The sequence below is a fragment of the Pteropus vampyrus genome, unplaced genomic scaffold (genome assembly GCF_000151845.1).
Source record: "Pteropus vampyrus isolate Shadow unplaced genomic scaffold, Pvam_2.0 Scaffold814, whole genome shotgun sequence".
NCBI lineage: Eukaryota > Metazoa > Chordata > Mammalia > Chiroptera > Pteropodidae > Pteropus > Pteropus vampyrus.
Window position 1 is genome coordinate 500396 of NW_011889595.1, and position 18372 is coordinate 518767.

The following is an 18372-nucleotide window of genomic DNA, read 5'->3' on the forward strand; positions in this document are numbered from 1 at the left end:
TCCTAAAATTCTACATGCTTCAAAGATCCACTATGAAGGAGAGGGCGAAACTAAAATAGCATTTGAAGATATACTCATGAACAGCAGCAGAAGCATTATGAAGCTAAGTTTAAAATATAAAATAATAAGCAATGGGAACAATTGTGGGTTTCCCTACATAAGATGCTTGAAAAAAAGAAAAGAGTCCAACCTTGGACACAAGTGTACTTTACTTTGTACCATTGAAAGTTTATGCTGAAATTCTTTTTCGCTTGGTTTGTTTTAACCACATTTTAAATGCAGAGAGAGAGATCTCTCTGAAAAACGATTTTGTTGCAAATCGTTTTGAAAATTGAGTGATTATTTTTCCAAAGAAATAAGCTCTTTCTCTTTTATCAGTGTTATTATAGACACATATTTTTTTGTACCTGTTTAACTGAAAATAATCAGCATCTGTATTCAAGAGTACATGCCTTCTGGTGGGTGCTGTTGGTCTATCTCAGGTTGAGAGTGATGGTCCCTGAACACTGACAATGTCTAACACAGGTATTGGTGCCTGACCTACAGTGCACCAGAAAAGCCATAAAGGCATTCTCCCCAACAGATGCTTCATAGTACCTGTTTCTCAATAGCAGGTCAGATTAGGAGCTAACAAGACAATGCCAAAGTCAAGAATACAGCTGAGGTCACTCTCTTGAAGCTGCTGGTACTAGCTACCAGCCTGCTGTTGGTCTCCTATAGAATCTCAAGTATTATACTTGCATCATCATCTCATTTAATACAATACTCTTGCAAAGTATTATCCCCAATTTAGGAATGAGGAAGCTGAGGTTCAAAAAGTTTGAGAGACTTGCCTGAAGACCCATAGCTCATAAATAGTGTAGGAATTTGGCACAAAAGCCAAACGCTCCTAAAATTTTCTTTAATCTTCTTGTTAGTATCCCTTGGAAGAAAAAATAAGTTACTCAGAATTTTAAGAATCTGAATCCAAAATTAAAAGAAAATAAATATTATAAAGCATTAAGTTCAGTCAAGTCCAAAAATTCCCCCTTAGGCTGTGTACAGAGTAAGACCTCACTTTCTAAACAAATGCAAGCCGCTAGGTTCCTGGCCTGGTACTCTGCTTACAGTACATGTCGCTTCCTGCTTGGTTCATAGTGGCCATCCACAATGGTGACTATGGGCTCTGGTTTCTCACTGGCTGTCTCGGGCCAGCTCACTACTCAGAGATTAACATTCTTAGGTCCAATCACAGCTGGGAGGTTGATGAGGTTTTAAAAGAGAAAGAGACACAGAGAAAGAAAGAGATGGAGAGAGGAGGAGATACAAAAAAGAGAAAGGCAGGGAAGTACTCCCCTCTCACTAAAGAATGTGACTCATTGCAGGGCTGAGCTACAAGGGGGAGAAGCAGTTGACAGCCCTTCATAGTGTCGGAAATTGAGCTGCACTTCTAGAAAAGAAATACATGACTTAAGCTTCTGCATTTGTGTTCCAGAGATGAATTTCTAAAATCTGCATTTAGATAAATTTATGTTTTCCACATTTTTGTTTTTTGTTCTGTTTTATCTTCCAATTGACAGGCTTTCTTCCCAGACCCCTTCAAGGAGATATAAAACTCAACTGAAAGGGGAAAACTGCTAGAAGCAGAAACATCCAGCAATATAAATATAAATACAGGTGGCATTTTTAATCATTGTGACCTGCAGTGGTAGGTCCAACTTCTCAGTGAGGGGGTGAAAGGAGTGAGGCTTGAGGACACTTTGCCTATATGGTCCTCATAGTTTCATACATACAAGAAATTGGCTTACTTGTTTAAATGTTTTTTTTTTTAATTAAACAAAAAATGAATAAAATGTTGATAAATTTTAGTGACACTTATAAGTACCAAAGCCAGGAGTCATAGCATTTCTATATTTAACTTTCGAGCCCCTGGGGGAAAACATAATTAAACAGACTTTTCCACAAGAAATTATACTTCCAAATGTAGAAAACCGTCTCATTTTCAAAAAAGAGCCCTGCAAAGATGTGCCAAATATGTTTCAGTCTGCCCCATGCTCATCTAGCTTTGTGTAACTAGGTAAATATATTGATAATTAAAATATCACGGTTCTTTAATACTAACCCAGAATACATCCCAAATATCTCTAGCGATGGTCTGGCCATTGATTACAATGACCGTAAATCATGCTCCATCTACAACAATGTGTAACTTTTCCTAACAGAACTCCTACGGTCCTGGAGCTGTTGAATCATGGAAAGCCCTCAAGTGGGCTACAAAGAAAACCAGATTTGCATATATCTTCAGTGTGGTCTCGTGCCACTGAATAAATTATTCTATTATTAATAGTATCCAGCAACATGTATACATTCATCACTTATCAGAAAGGCTGTACTTCTGAAAAGCTGTTATCATATACAACATTTTAAATTGAAGCATCTTTTTTCTTTCATATGCATTATAATCAAAAACTTATTCCTTTGGTGAATGTATGCACCATTCCATGCACACCTAGGATGCTAAAAAACAGGAAAACCTTAGAGACCATCTAATCTAAACTGTGCCACATTCCTAAGTGACAGCGGGAAGCACTAGAATCACACACATCTCACAGATCATCTCAACTCACCCTACAGAAGAAAAAGAATGTGACTTGGGCATAAGTATCGCTTTTTCTGGGTGCCAGCCCAGAGGACTTCTCCAGCTTTCCATTATTAGAAGGCTTTGTTCCCCTTTTGGAGGACTGGCACAATTTACAGTCGACTTGTAGCAGCAACTGAGTTTTATCTTTCTCTTATTTTTATAGAGTAAAAAAAAAGGATCATCTTATCATTGAGGATAACGCATTACATATGGGCTTTTAAAATTATTATTTGTACATAGGGCATATTAATGACATTTGTAGTATAAAATTATCTTTTAATTAACCAACCGAGTTTTAATCATAAACCACAGATGTTCCGTTCCTGCCATGTTTGGATTATGTCAGTCTATAAGGTAAGGATTCTAAAACTGCAAAGACCAAAGTCTACCACAGGAATGTTGTTCAGAAATTAACATTGCTTTGCATGGTACTGGCTTGTAGATTAATAGCTGGATATTGGAAGGAAAAGTTGATTCACCAAAGTTAATAGGCTGGGGAAAACAAAAGATCTAATTAGCAAATAGGTTATTCTTGGACCCTTTACTAAATGCAAAAAGATAAGCTTATTGGTTCCCATGGCAGAAAATACAGAACAAATAACCAGGTTAATCACTGAAGTTCAAAAAAAGTTGGCCAGTAATTGTCGTCAAGGCTTTGTGTCCAGGAAATCCCGCCAGACAGGCACTATTTGCAAATGGCTGGAAAATGTGGTCCATTGCCATTAAAAACAGATGAAAAGCAGGATTTGGTTAAAAGAGGAGTCTCTGCCCAAGCAAAACCTTTCCAAAATAAAGAAACAGTGTATACTGGCTGCCAATTGACCTCAGCTAAAAAGAGGGGACAGTTCCACACTGGTGCTCATTATACTCAATATACTATAAAATGATGTTGAGTAGAAATAAGATTTAATCAAGGGAAGACCCTGCCAATTCTGATAGCATGGTAATATCCAAACTAAAATACTTGGATTTTCATTAAATCAGATTTTTTAAATTAAAAGTAAAATACGACAAGATAATATCTATTCTAGTGTTAAGAGAAATTACAATAATGAGGAAGGATTTAAGTATGTGTTCAAAAACATCCAAATTGCAAGAATTTCAGTATACCTTTAAGATGTCTTTAAATAGCAACAAGCTATATATATTATACAGAGAAATAAAACAAGACAAGAGATTACTAATAATAATCTTTTCAAAAAGTAATGTCATTTTTAAAAATCAATAGCAGTACTCTAAGATTCTACCAGTAACACAGTCTCAAATGGGACTATAATTGAGTTAATATCTGTAAAGTATTTGGTACACTGTAAGCCCTAAGTAAGTATTAGCTCAGCTAATAAAGTCACAGGGCCAAAAGGGAAAAAGAGAGGGCTGTCAACATCCTCATCGCAATCTTAATGCAAATGTGCCTCCCTCATCCCACCAAGAAGCTCAAGCTGGGATCCAGTCCTTTGTCCCTGACACCTCATTCACCTGAATGGCAATAGTAAATCAGGCCTTATAAGCATTAACTATACCTCATGGACTTGGCACTTTCCTTTACTCCTTAGTAGGAATAAGGTCATCTTCTCCAAAGCAGGAGCCACCCTGGATATATCCATTTAATTCATTAAATGAAGTTCAAATAATACTTCCATAAGTCACATACTTGCCTATTTAAAATTCACATTATCAACTTAGAATATAGTACCAGTTTCCAGGCTCAAGTCTTAAACTCACAGTTTCTACTTCTGTCTCTTGCAATGCTCATGCTTGGAACCCAGCCACCACACCATAAGGAAGCTCAAGCAGTCAACTGAGAAACCCACAAGGAAAGAAACTGATGCATCCAGTTGACAGGCAACACCAACTTGCAAGCCACGGGAGTGAGCTGACACTCCAACTGACACTATGCGAAGCAGAGATAAGCTGTCCCTCCCAAGCTCTGCCAAAATTGCAGATTTGAGAGCAAAATAAGTGACTGATGTCTTAAGGGGGGAAAAAATCACATTATCTCAGTAAAACACAGAGCCATGCTCAGGTTCTCATTAAACAATATTTCAGAAGTCAAAAATACATAAATTTTAAGAGGTGGGTGAACAATTCAAAAGAAGCAACCAAAAAACTGACAGGGCATGATTTCTCCTCTTCCTTCCCCAACAACTCTCCCATGGTTAATATCTGATACCTCTCTAGTTAACAGCCTGCTCAAATGCCCCCAAACCAAGACAGCTCTCAATTCTTCATCCTATAATATCATTAGAAACAAAGCACCATGACCTTGGATATAAAAAACAGAATTGTAGTTTTTTTGTTTTTGTTTTTGTTTTTTGCAAGATATTGTTTCTTGCATACCTTCTAAAGATCCTCCAGACTACTTGAGAAATAAGAAGTGTATAACACCCAGCAAACAATTCTAAGGGCAGTACTATAGCAAGTAAGCAGCCACAGAATGATCTAATAATGAGGTAGATGCCTCAATATGGAAGGAATTCAATGTGAGCAAGACGTGAGAGATGGGGTACATTATACTTATAGTTACATTTATCCACAGAGATTTATATCCATGGTTGTGGTAGGTCTTATTTCTATCAGATTTTAAACTCCTTTTGAGCCTGAACCACATCTAATCTTCACATTCACCACTAACAACCACAAATCAGGCCCCACTAAAAAAACTATCAATATGCATTTTTGCAGGCACTCAAATAGTGCTGGTGGGAAAATTAGGGGGGAAAATGTTTAAATTTCCCACAGGAGAAAAATGTTATCTGTGTGGGGTTCAGAATGAATGTTAGGAAAATGCAAGGCAAAGTTCAGTTAGAATTTTTCATTCCCAAAGTCACAATGTAAAAGGATATTTGAAAACATTTTATATTCTTGAATGAGCATTCGCACATATTTTTGCTAACAACTATTTTAGAATGAGCTGAGGATTTAGATTAATGAATAAGCAAAGGATGGGAATGGAGGCTACCTGAGATGGGAAAAGGTTTTTGATAACAGAGTAATCACCCTCCCTCGTTTCACTCTGATCCTTGAGCAACTCTGAAATCCCAGCAGTCACAAGGTCCTAAATGCTTGGGAATATCCCAAGTCAATCTCACAAACTTCAAAGGAATAAAGCACAAGATTTCAATAGAAACTTCAATTCCAGTTGTTGATCATCACCATGGCACAAATTTTAAATAGTCACTAAACCCCTTAAATAGCTCATATTTTTGTCATTGTTTAAACCAACCATACTGATTTTCAAATAACTTATGAGAAAAATCTAATAATAATAATAGTAATAACAACAACAACCAGGCTTTATCTAACTCTAGGCTTCAACTGTAGAAATCTATTTCCAGGAGCCAGTATCATTGGTGACCTGCCTCTCTTTGTCCCCATTCTCCCTGGGCTCGCAAACTGCCCTCATCACTACTGTTCTCTGGCTTCCAACCAAGTCCTCAAGAAATGATTTACCAAGTTCAGTCAAGTAACGAGATTCTATGAAATAATAAAAGGAAAATGGAGTTCAAGACTGAAATCAAGCTGGGTGGAGACATAAAGAGTCTTTTGTTAATAACTGTACAAGAGAATGCAAATAAAGAAAGGCTTCACAAGGAATTCTGACATCTTAATGAAGATTTATGAAGAATTTTTGGCATATAATCCTTAAATGCAAAGGGAAATGGTCACATAAAAATACTGTCTTATGATTTCTTTAGCTTAAAAACAATTCAAAAGACAGTTCCTTCATAATAATCTAATAATTGAATTGTGAAGGGTCGTTTTTTTCTGTCCTCTACTCTAATTACACTCCTCAAACCCCATTACATTTCTCCTTTTCTTCTTTCTTTGGTTAACTCTGAAGTGGCATAGCTCATCACAGCTTGCCCTAAAGCTGTGAACTGCTCCACTGATGAAATCATGAGAATGATTAGATTTCTTTATTCCACACAGAAAGCTTTGTATTACACAGTTTTCTTTGTTCATGTTCTTAGTAATGCAGAAAATCAACTGACATTTTCTCCTAATAATGATTGGATTATGAGATAACATCAATAAAAAAAAAAATGCTGTCATGGTAAAATGCTTTACTGGTGCTCTATAAATGTCATACAAAAAAACAGCACATGAAGCAGTACAGATCAGTAAGGAACACATTTCCCACTTCCCAAGTCAGTGATGGTATTTTGCCATAGTGGTGGATTTTATGTTGCATTCGTGATACACAGAGAAAATTAGAAAGACTGTGAATTCATGAAATATATTCAACAAGAAAAAATGTTTTAAATTTTATAAGAAGGAATAATAATATTACTACTAGTAGTAACAATACTATAAATAGTAGCATATGCCAACTATTTTTGCATTTCGTATTTTGCAAAGCACTTTTGCTTTTGATTCTCCTAATATTTATTTCATGTTCTAACCCCAGAAGATAAGTATTATCATCTCCACTTTATGGGTGAAGAAACAGAGGATTGAAAGTTAAATAATTTGCCTAAAAACATGCTGCTAGATAATGGCTAAGACCCAGTTCCCTGGGATGGACTGCCTTATCACACAATTTATAGTGTGTAAGTTTCAGGGACCCTGGGAAGGGGGTTGCCACAGGGCTTTGCAAGGGCACCAGAGTTGGCTTCCATCTCTATTCATCATTCAGAGAAGCTCCTTAGCTAAAGAGAAGCCAATCTCAGGAAATCAATGCTAGCAGCCTGGTTTACTCTTAGGGTTCTATCTCTTAAACTTTCAGCCACAATGCAGAAAATTCAGGAAGTGAAGGAAGGAGATCAAAAAAAAAAAAGCCCAAGACTTCCAGGAAGGCCAGGTGCTCCCTGTGTCACAGTTGCTGCTATGAGGACTGCCTTAATCCCCAGTCTCCAGCCCAGCCCCATTTTTCTCAGCCCACATGCTGACCAGCTGCTCAGTGCTTCTGTGTGGGGAGCAGGGTAAGGGGGCAGATGTCAGGCAAGCCGAAGGCTTCTGGACCTCCCCATGCTGCCTTCCTGCGAAAGCATTGCTGACTCCCTTCTTCTCACCCTCTGATTCTCCTACATCAGACACATTAGGAGGTCAGAAGGGAAGTATGAGGACAGGTGCCAGGAGCAACCAGGCACAGAGAAAGGCCCACACAGAAACTGAAACTAAAAGTTCTGCAGTCTCACCCACAAAACAAAGAGAGGGAAATGTCAATGAAGGCTTGAGTTGCTGAGGTTCATAGCCACCTTATTCCCTGGACTCATGGTATTGAAGTTCACAGAAAGGCTTTCAGGCCTGTGCACTGGAAGAGGGGAGGATTACTAACTGAAGAATCAAGTGATTCAGACAGAAGGAACAGCATTGAGAAGGTCCAGAGGCTGGGGAGGATATAGTACATAGGAGGGCCTGTAAGAAGTTCAATATGGCTAGGGCTGAGGATCATGAGAGCCTTGAAGCTCAGTTACGGCATTTGAACTTCATCTTAAAGCCAAATGAGAAGCGTTAAAGCAGATGATATGATATTGCAACATTTGTCTTTTAAGAAAATCACTGTGGCCACAGCATGGCATTGAATCAGAGGAGAGTAAAGCCATCAACAAGGAGGAAGATCAATTCAAAGACTATTTCAGCAAGAGAGATAGTGACCTAGATTAGAGAATATGGAGAAGGGAAGTTATTGGGAAAATTTTGGAGGTGGGACTGAGAGGACTTGGAGAAAGAAATGTGACAGGTGAGGAAGAAATGTTAGGTGACATTCCAGCTTGAGCAACATTTAGTACTTCCAAAACAATGGAGGAAAAGCAAGTTTAGGAGTGATAAAATAAATTCACTTTGGACATGTTGCCTTTGAGGTGATGTGGGCCACACAGACAGATATGTCCAGTGCACTAATGGATATAAGAGTCTGAAACTCAAAAGAGAAATTTAAGCTGGAGGTTTAAATGGGGGATTTGTGTATAGTAGCCAAAACTTTTTCTCTGGTTATCGAAATGTGGCCATGCCTTGCAGACCCCCTCAAGCCCCAACCACTCCATGAACCACACCATCAATTCCTGTTCTGAACACCTCCCCTGAACTTAATAGTTTGTACATTATTATTGAGATATTAGGGGAGAAAGATCAGACAGGTAGACAGACAGATAGACACTGTCACTGGTTGTATACTTATTATTTCATGCATATGTATTTTCTTTTCGCATCCATCTTTAAGCTGTTTAAAGACAAAGACGTGTCTATTATATGCCCTGGTTCTTCCAAGGCAATCTGGGTTCCAAACATCCTGGCCCTATGCATTCTTGTGCCATTAAATTTTCTTTAAAAACTTCTAACATTCCTTCAAACAGTAATTGAACAAATCTAGTCAGCTAACATTATAATTAAATATCTAGTCCATGAAAGATTGAGGCCCACAAAAGACACACAGAACCTCGGGATGAGGAAACATCAAGATTTCTCACTAAATTACATGAGTAGTAGCTTATACTGATAATTCTTTCACTGAAATGCCCAGGAGGGAGGCTCCAGGGTAGCATGAACCTGGGCAGGCATCCCAGCTCCACCACAAATGGGGATGTAACCTTGACCAAGTTACTTCACCTCTCTGTGCCTCATAAGCCTCCTTTGTAAGGAGAACGTGGACATACATAACTAATGCATCCATTCATACCAAGTGCTAAGGGCAGAATGACAGGCAATACAGACTCCATCTTCATCTGGCTTACTGTCAGATGACATAAATAATGAATTACAGTTGCTCTGAAGAAACGAAGGATGCTACAGGATATAGCTACAGGGCATAGAACAAGGGGAGCCTTCTGTCCCCAGGAAGGTCAGAGAATGCTTTGGTGAAGAGGGGACAAACTCTCTTTAAGATTAGACTTATGGATAACTTAAGTTTCCTTGAGACTTTGACATAGTAATTTTCTAAAAGACCTATCTGATTGGCCTTCCCTAAAGTTTTAAGTTGAAAGTTGACTGAAGTGCTTTTCAAATTAGTTAATATAACTAAAAAGAGTGAGTTCATTCTCCATCAGTAAAGAATCAGAGTTATGTTCAATGATTAACAACTTTAGGAGACTGGGAAAGTCAACAAAGACCTGTGCAACTGTAAAATTTCCTCTAACTCAAAAACATTACTCAGAGATTTGCCAAGAGATAACTGAAACAAAAAATTATGATAAACAAGTAGTAAGTAAACAGATAAAACCACCCGCCTATTACCTTCACTAAAAGACTCCCATTAGAACATAAGCTTTATATTCTAAAAAATAAAATAATTTTTAAAAGTTTTATAAGAACAAACAGTTTGGTCCTCAATGCCAAGGCCAGTGCCTGGCATATAGTAGGTGCTCAAGAAATATGTGTTGCATGAATGAATGACGAACTAGCATAACAGTGCAAATACTGAAGTCTGATATTTTTAATTTTGATTATTCATATAATTTTATTTTTTAAAATATATTTAAAATATATAATTATTCATTATATTGTTTTTATAACTAAAAAAACTACTTTCTATTTTTCACAATATAGAAAAATATTCATTTGGAATACGAAAATGTACATTTTTGTGTTCTGACTACCTCACCATATACCTCCATGCACATAGCCACCACTACCACCTATACAGTTAGAGCATGTTTGTTTCTTAATAAATATCTAAATAATTTTTAGGAAGTAAATTGCAAGAATTACTGTCAACAAACATGATAAAGAGCTTAAAATATTAAAATCTACAGGAAGCCTTAGAAATCCTCTAGACCAGCTGTCCCCAACATGTTTGGCACCAGGGACCAGTGCTCCTATGAGAACCTAACACCTGATGATCTGAAGTGGAGCTGAGATGGTGATGCTGTGAATACAGATGAAGCTTCGCTCACTTGCCCACTGCTCACCTCCTGCTCATGATCTAGTCTGATCCCATCATACACCAGGTGACCTACCAAGTGCCATTCAACTTTGTATTCATGGGGCAAAAAACTCCTACAGAGTCATCCACACTCCACCAGAGATTTTCTTCACAAATGTATGGTAACCAGTCATAATCAGACTAAAAGGTAAATGAAAAGGTACTGAATACTCACTGTGTTCACCACTATACCCTCCCCGCCCCTCAAGAAATCATCATGCAGATCCACTAGGTTAGACAGGGGTCAGCAAATCATGGCCTGCAGCCAAATCCTACTCACCACCTGTTCTAAGCTAAGAATGGTTTTCATATTTTTAATAAGTGAAACAAATTAAAAGTATAACAATATTTTTTGACCCATGAAAATTCAAATTTCTCTGTCCATAAATAAAGCTTTATTGGAACACAGCCACACTTATTTGTTTGTGTATTGTCTATGGCTGCTTTCATGCTAAAATGGCAGAGCTAAATAGTTGCAACAGAGACTCTATGGCATATGTATTAAAAGTCTAAAGTATTTATCTGACCTTTTAAAGAAAATGTCTGCCGACCCTTGCACTAGGAGATAGTTAATGTGACTTTGGTAAATTTCACCTTCCGAAAGAGCCAGCCCTGTCCCCGCCAACCAGCTGTAGTCACTCACATGCTATTTCCTCTTCTTTGATTATTGAAACTCCACAGCTAACTATTGTTTTTACCAGTCACTTAGAAAACAAAGATAAAAGTTTCCACAAAGGAAATAATAACCTTTCTTTTCCAAGGTCCTCATCTGCCCCACTTCCAGTGAAATTAAAAGCAATGTTTCACTGGTAAGTTTGTCTGTATCATTTTCCCCAACTGAATTCAGAGGACTCCAAAGGCTCGCTTTTAGAATGGCTCAAGCAGAAAAAAAAATGAATAGCTACATTAGCAAAAATGGATTTACCCTAAGGAACAAAACGAATGTTTATCATCTGGAACTGAAAGCATTCTTCTCTTATTTTGGGATGCTATTCTTCTAATGTCAAAATGTGAAAATGGTCCTTATAGATAGACTACCCTTCTAAAAATTGAAAATTATGTCTATACTTAAATTTTCAATTTACTGGTTTTCCAAATGAAAACAAAATTCTAAATTCATACCTGCTCAGTGTTGCAAAATGATTATTAAGATGTAATGAGGTTTTTTGTTTGATTTTGTTTTTATTATACTTTCCTCTTCCAGTGTACAAAGTCCCTAAACTAGGAAAATCCCATTCCGTGGGCCTTTGGAAATAATTTTAGGGTATCTACGTTCATTTACATCATGACCCCAGCTGTTATGCTCCTAAAGGTACAAATGGCCACTCTTTTTTTTAATAGCACATTTAAAGAAATCTAATGTTAGTTCAGCATGGTAAACAGTCTACGACACTGTATAAATAAAGAATTCTTTGAGTTGTAAATAGTAGTTGCTCAAAGTAGTGGAAGGCTGGCTGAGAAAGAGAGAGACATCAGATGGACACAAAGCTCGGAGGGCCTCTCCTCCTGCTTCCCAGCAGGGTGGAAGAGGGGACAGGAAGGACGCCAGAAGGCTGGAAGAGTTTGGCCATCCAGAAGGACACTAAGGCTGCCAACTCCTGAAACCAGCCCCCATTTGGCCACTGTTCACTCATTTCCCAAACATCAACTGAACATCTTCCTACCTATACAATATCCAAGGGATTACAAAGAGCAAAAAGGCCTGGACTCTGCTCTTAAGAAAACGACTAACCAGCATGCAGGTAAGATAAAATGTGCACAGAACCAATAAAGCTACATACTGGACATGACATATGCTAGCAGTTGGCTAACTACAGCCTGCAGGCCAAATCCAGCTGGTAGCTTATTTTTATAGATAAAGTCTTATTAGAATATGCCCACTCATTTATGTATGGTCTATGGCCGCTTTGACACTACAGTGGCAAAGCTAAGTAGATGTGACAGAGACCATGTAGCCCGCAAAGTCAAAATATTTATCTGACCATTTTCAGAAAAAGTTGGCCAACCCCTGAATATGCAAGAGAGACCACATCCAGCTGGGGTAATCAGAGGAAACCACTTGAAAGAGCTGGCATTTGGTCTGGGCCTTGAAGAATATGCAGAGTTTTAAAAGGCAGAAATGGGAAAAGAATATTGTGAGGGACACAATAGCCAAGATGAGAAAAGTCTGAGAAATGAACAGACTGAATTTGAATCGGGTACAGAATATGAGAAGGGGAATTGTGGCAAAGTGGCCAACAGCACTTATCTAGACCACACAATTTAACTGTTAATGACACAGTTAACTGGCAATATTGTTCCCCTTTCCTCTAGCTTCCTTGATGTTTACAACAAACCTCACTGGGACCTAGCAAAAGCCAAGGTGCTTTTCAAAAAAATGTTTGCTCACTGATTGATTACTATATTCAATCGTAAATTTTCTTGTGAGTTTAATTTCAAAAGCACTTACATTAATGCCTAGAATTGCTTTTAATTCTCAATCGTGGTAGTCATTACTGCTCCCATTTGGCAAAGGAGGAAAACTCAGAGACTGACCGACCTCATGGCCCATATGGAGTCAGGGGCCAGGAGACCCTGGATTCTCAGCTCCATCCCATGACTTACTTTAGGAAGACACTCATATTGAAGGGACTGCTACATGAGCTGTATTAGAGACGAGAAATTTCAATAAACAAACACCAAATAATCAAACAGAAATGCTCTTTTGGGTCACATCCTCACCAAAACTAAACTGTGGCCTGATAGCTGCATTAGTTAATGCTTGGTGCTACTTAAAATCCAGACCAAAGACCAAGAGTTTGAGGTAAGTTCATTCTATGCTTCAAAGAGTTCTGGTCAATATGCATTGTTTTGTTACAACAGGCACGAGGTAAATGCTCACATGAATTAATGTGAATCTGTTAACAGATGAAAACAAAACCCAACCTATCAATACATACCTTGGTAGTTGGATCATCTTTACTATGCAATGGAAAACTTAGGATCCTTAAAAGAAAGGCATCATATGTAATTAACTCTCCTGTCTCTCTGTACTGGCCAAGTACACAATAAATAGGGTTTGAATGAGTCCCTTAGAAACCCCAGTTAGCTGCCAATTGAGTAATATCTCCTTTTCAGGGAAGTGCCATAAAAGAGATTCTAATACCTTGGGTCACTAAGGATTTCCTATGCAAGAGGATATGAGGTTGCAGCACTGAATTTCTCCAGCAGGATATTCGGTGCGATGAGTAAATTGGCATGGAAAACATGAGTTACTCTCACCATTTGTCATTCCAGAGGTCAGAGTTTTCACAATCACCAAGTGTGTATAAATGGTTTCTTTAACCATAGAAGCTGTCTCCTTTCAATCCCTTCTCCATGCCTCTCCACTCACATCCCACCTCCACTGACTTCTCAGAATATCTCTTCCTGCACAATTTTTAATGTTTTGTTCCTTTAACTGCTTACTTTACATAAGCCTGTCTAAAGGCATCTATAACTAAATTATTTCCATTATAGTTAACTGTAGAACAGATAATGGTTCCAAAGCAAATCTGAAAATCACTTTGAAATATGTAGTAGCTCTTCTCCCAAAGTAGAGACTGGAGGGCTGGCAGCGGAGTAGAGGTGCATTATGATGCTTTCAGGATCAGAGGAGGGAAGACACCTTCTCTCAGTGTTCCCTATCCCAGTCATTCTGCTAATGTCCTGTCTCCCAGCATCTACTACCTCCTTCCTCGCCTTTCCCAACACCCATCTCAGAAGGCAGAATAGGAAATGTCAAGGCAGAGGACAGAACAGAATCAACTAAGAAACCTAAACACAGGTTTGGGGACTGGCCTAGGAAGTATGGTCAAATGTCATCCCACCAAGCCTAATGAGATTATGTCATAAAGATGAGCATCGCTCCCCACCAGTAATGAGGAAAAAACAGAGGAAAGAGCCAGGGACCAAGTATAGGGTTAAAGATAAGCAGCAATACTAAGGGTAAAAACTTGTAAGTTAAGAAAGAGTATCTGCCTTTCCTTGACATATTCACCTCACCATAACCAAACTCTACTCCCGGCATGCCTTCTTTTATTTTGGTAACTTACATTTTTTTTATTACTTTTTTAACAATCAAATAATCTAGACTCATGTTGAAAAAAATGTAAAACACAGATAAACAAAAATAAGAGAGAAATATAGCTGGATGGAAAAGAAAGAAAAGAGAAAAATCCATAATATCCCCACCCAGAGAATCCATTGCTAACATTTCAGTATTGCCTGCCAAACTTGTTCTTGCTTACATGTCTTTTGAGGGGTTCTTTCTTGAACTGCTTTCAAATATTGTATTTTACTTTTATTCCATCTGGAAAAATCAGTTCTGAGAGCTATTACCGACATATTTCTCAAAGGCAACAGCACTGATGATTATGGATTTCATTCCACCTAGCAAAACATAAATGTATGATTCTATACCTTTTCTAAAAATTAATATGGCCATTTTTACCAGGAAGTCTTTTACAAACAACATGAACATCTTTCAAAAGGAGACATCGGAGTTACAGCTTAGATGATGGTACAGGGGCGTTAATGATACTATTCTACTAGTATTGGGGTACATTTTAAATCTTCCACAACAAAAAATACATTGCACCTAAATGCTGATTTATGTTCAGACCAATATGTGAAGTACTCACTAAATGAAATAAACAATATTTTGTACTTTCAAAGTGCCACTCTTGAATAAAATTTTATAAACGTCTTCTGATTTAATGCAGAAAACACCTAAAATTCAGCTATGAAAACTGGGTTCAAAATATTGGTTTCTACCATTTTTAAAAGGGTTTCTTTCACCCACTGATTTCTCAGATTCTTAAAAACTATGCGTAAAATTATATGCTATCTGGAAGTTGCTTTAAAGTAACTTATCTAGCAATTAATCATTTCAAACTTTAAAACCCTTTTAAAAGAGAAAGCAGATCCATGAACAAAAATGGCAAGATGCTGACAGCTATTGAAGTGGGTGATGATGGGTACATGAGAATTTGTTTTCTGCTTTAATGTATAATATATGAACATTTCCATAATGCAAAGTTTTTTGTTTGTTTGTTTGTTTGTTTTTAATGCCCACAGCACCTAGTCTTCCTAGGAGGTCTCCCATCCAAGTATTAATCAGGCCCGACCCTGCTTAACTTCCGAGATCAGATGGGATTGGGCACATTCAGAGTGGCATGGCCGTAGATGCAAAGTTTTTTTTAATCACTGTGAATATATTTCTCCTATCATGAATAAATCTTTCATACCCAGTGTAAAGATTATCAAGCTTTACTAGAGTAGCTACTATGTGACCAGCACTGTTCCTAGCACTTTATACTCATCTGTTCCTCACAACATGCTTGCTCGGTTGGTGTTATTGGTCCTGACTTGATATCTGAGGAAAATGAGATTCAAAGAAACTTGGCCAAGAACTCAAGGCAAGTGAGATGGGGGAGGGAGACCAACCACACCACGGAGGTGTCTGCTACACATAGTTTGGTCTCTTTATAAATATTATTGTACGTGAGCATGTCTGTTTCATTGTCACTTGCAGTATTTTAGTGCATCCTGTTTTTCTAGAAAAATGAATCAGCCTCTCTCTGTTTATCCAAGATAACAAAAAAAAAAAAAAAAGAGGCCTGAGAACAATATTGGTCTGATGGAGGCCATCCTGACTGTAAAAGGAAATGTCCCTGAGTCAATATCCTCAGTGAGAGGCATCCCCTCATAAAACAAATGAGGAATATTCCAATGAGATTCGAATAAGCATAAACATCCACACCACTCAGTGGACGCTACTCTGTACTCACCAACCGGAATTTTGACTGCCTGTGTAGGCTTTTCCTGTCTCATCTCAGATTCATCCCATAAACTCTATTTCCTCAAATGGCTCCAGCTTTAAAGCTTCCATAAGTTCTCTTATATTTCCCCTTAACTGAGATGCCCTTTCCCCATCTCTCTGCCTATCACAACTCTATCCTACCTCTAAAACCCAGCTCAGGGAGCACCCTCCCCTGGCTGGTACTACGTGCTTCTTCCTCTGTAGTCTCATAATGCAATGGCTGTTGTCTCCTTTAATAAATCTCCTCCATTCGCCAAGTATTATGATAAACCATTTTCAGATTTCTCTCTAAAACTCAATGTCGATTGTTTATGACAAAAGCTATGTCTTGATTCCTTATTACATCCCACAGTCCCAGCACACAGAAGCTCAATGTGGAAAAAGAAGAAAGAAGGAGGGACGGAGGATATGTTGCTTTATATGTATAGGCCAGAGATGAATAGGCTCTAAAGTCACCAAGTAAAGTACAATAATATTTATAAAGAGACCAAACAATATGTGTGAATAGGGAGTTAGGCTCTAAAGTCACCAAGTAAAGGCAAACTGATGTAGGAAGACTGCTTTTGAAAACTGAACTGAACATTAAGTTTGCTATGCCATTTTTAGGCATTCTATTGCTTAATAAAACTGGTACACCCAGTTTTCCTCCAAGCTTTAGGACAGACAGCTGAAAAGATACTGGCTTGCACTTAGGCACCAAATTGTGGTCATGCTCTTGAGGGTCTCCTGGGAATCAAAATGAGCAGAAGGAAAAACAGACTCACATCTCCTTTCACACTCACTCCAGGGTGTACCCTACTAGAGCCTACGTAAAGCATTATCCATCCATCTTCACTTTTTCCCTGCCCCTCTCTCTCTCTCCGGGCTCACATAGTTGATGTGGGTGCACCATATGAGCACACAATGCAGCTTCACTGTGTTTCTTCAAGTACATGACTACTAGAGTCATGGGTTTCCATGGATTAACCAATTTCATTATTTCTAGCTGGCTCATTCCAGCAAAGAACTTATTGGAGCCCTTTAGAATTCCATAAATCATATCAATATTATTCATGAACTCTAAAAACCTCTCCCATGGATATGAAAATAAAATGTAGAATATTTCACGTGAGTAAAAGAAAATAGCTGTTATTATAGTACATGCTCGAAGGAAAACCTTGAAGGATGTACACCACAGTGGACAAAAGGTAACTTATGCGATATTTTTTCCTTTATTTCACGAAGAACTATGATTACTTTTGAAAATTTTTAAGTTACTTTTTAAAGGCTACTATAAGTTCTTAGCGATGGACTAAAACAAGAGATTACAAAGATAAAGCCTGTACCTTCTGCAGGCTCGTTCTCATGGACACTGAAGAATGGTATGCGAGGTTCCCCGAGCCAGCAGGCTGCCTGCCCAAGCTGGCTACAGGCCTGGGGCTACAAAGTCATGCAGCCAAGAGATATGTCCAGGCGTGCCAGTAGGGTCGGCAGACACCCAGGTGCTGGTACCAAGCTTGGGGTGGGTGGCCCAACATCTCTGCGCATCCATCTATGCCAGTCAGTGCCAGAGGCCCCATACATATTTATCTTTAATCCTCACAATGACATCCAAGGCAGGCAAGAGGCTGGGTAACTTGCCCCAGATCATATGGCTAGAAATGGCAGAGCCAGGGTTTGAAACCAGGTAAATCAGCTCTAGAAAGTGCTCTGAACCAATGGAACATGAAGATGTGGTCCTCATACACCTGGAGCTTACAAACCAATGGAGAAAAAAGTGAGGGATATATAATGTCCAGTGTGAGGGATAACAGTGAATTGAAAAGTAAGGACAAGGGATTTGGGAAGGTAGAGCAGAGAAACTTTACAGAGGGCAGAGGTAAAATTTGAACCTACTTCTGTCTGGACCTAAAGTCTACTTTGGTCTACTTTGCACTGTATTAGGCTGCCTCTCCAAGTAGCAGGAGTCTGGAAAGGCAGAAGAAGCACCAATTGAGAGGACAGTGACCTGACAAGTGCAAACCTATCCCCTCTGCTAACCCCACCCCCCATCCAGTACTGTCTGGACTC

At 38.5% G+C, this 18372-nt stretch overlaps 1 protein-coding gene and 1 pseudogene across 1 annotated transcript in view; both read right to left on the minus strand.

Moving 5' to 3' along the window:
- WWTR1 (WW domain containing transcription regulator 1) overlaps positions 1–18372 on the minus strand; it is a 116501-nt gene that overhangs the window by 66315 nt on the left and 31814 nt on the right. The gene's annotated exons all lie outside the window — the stretch shown is intronic.
- Positions 15570–15688, minus strand: LOC111734127 (annotated as a pseudogene).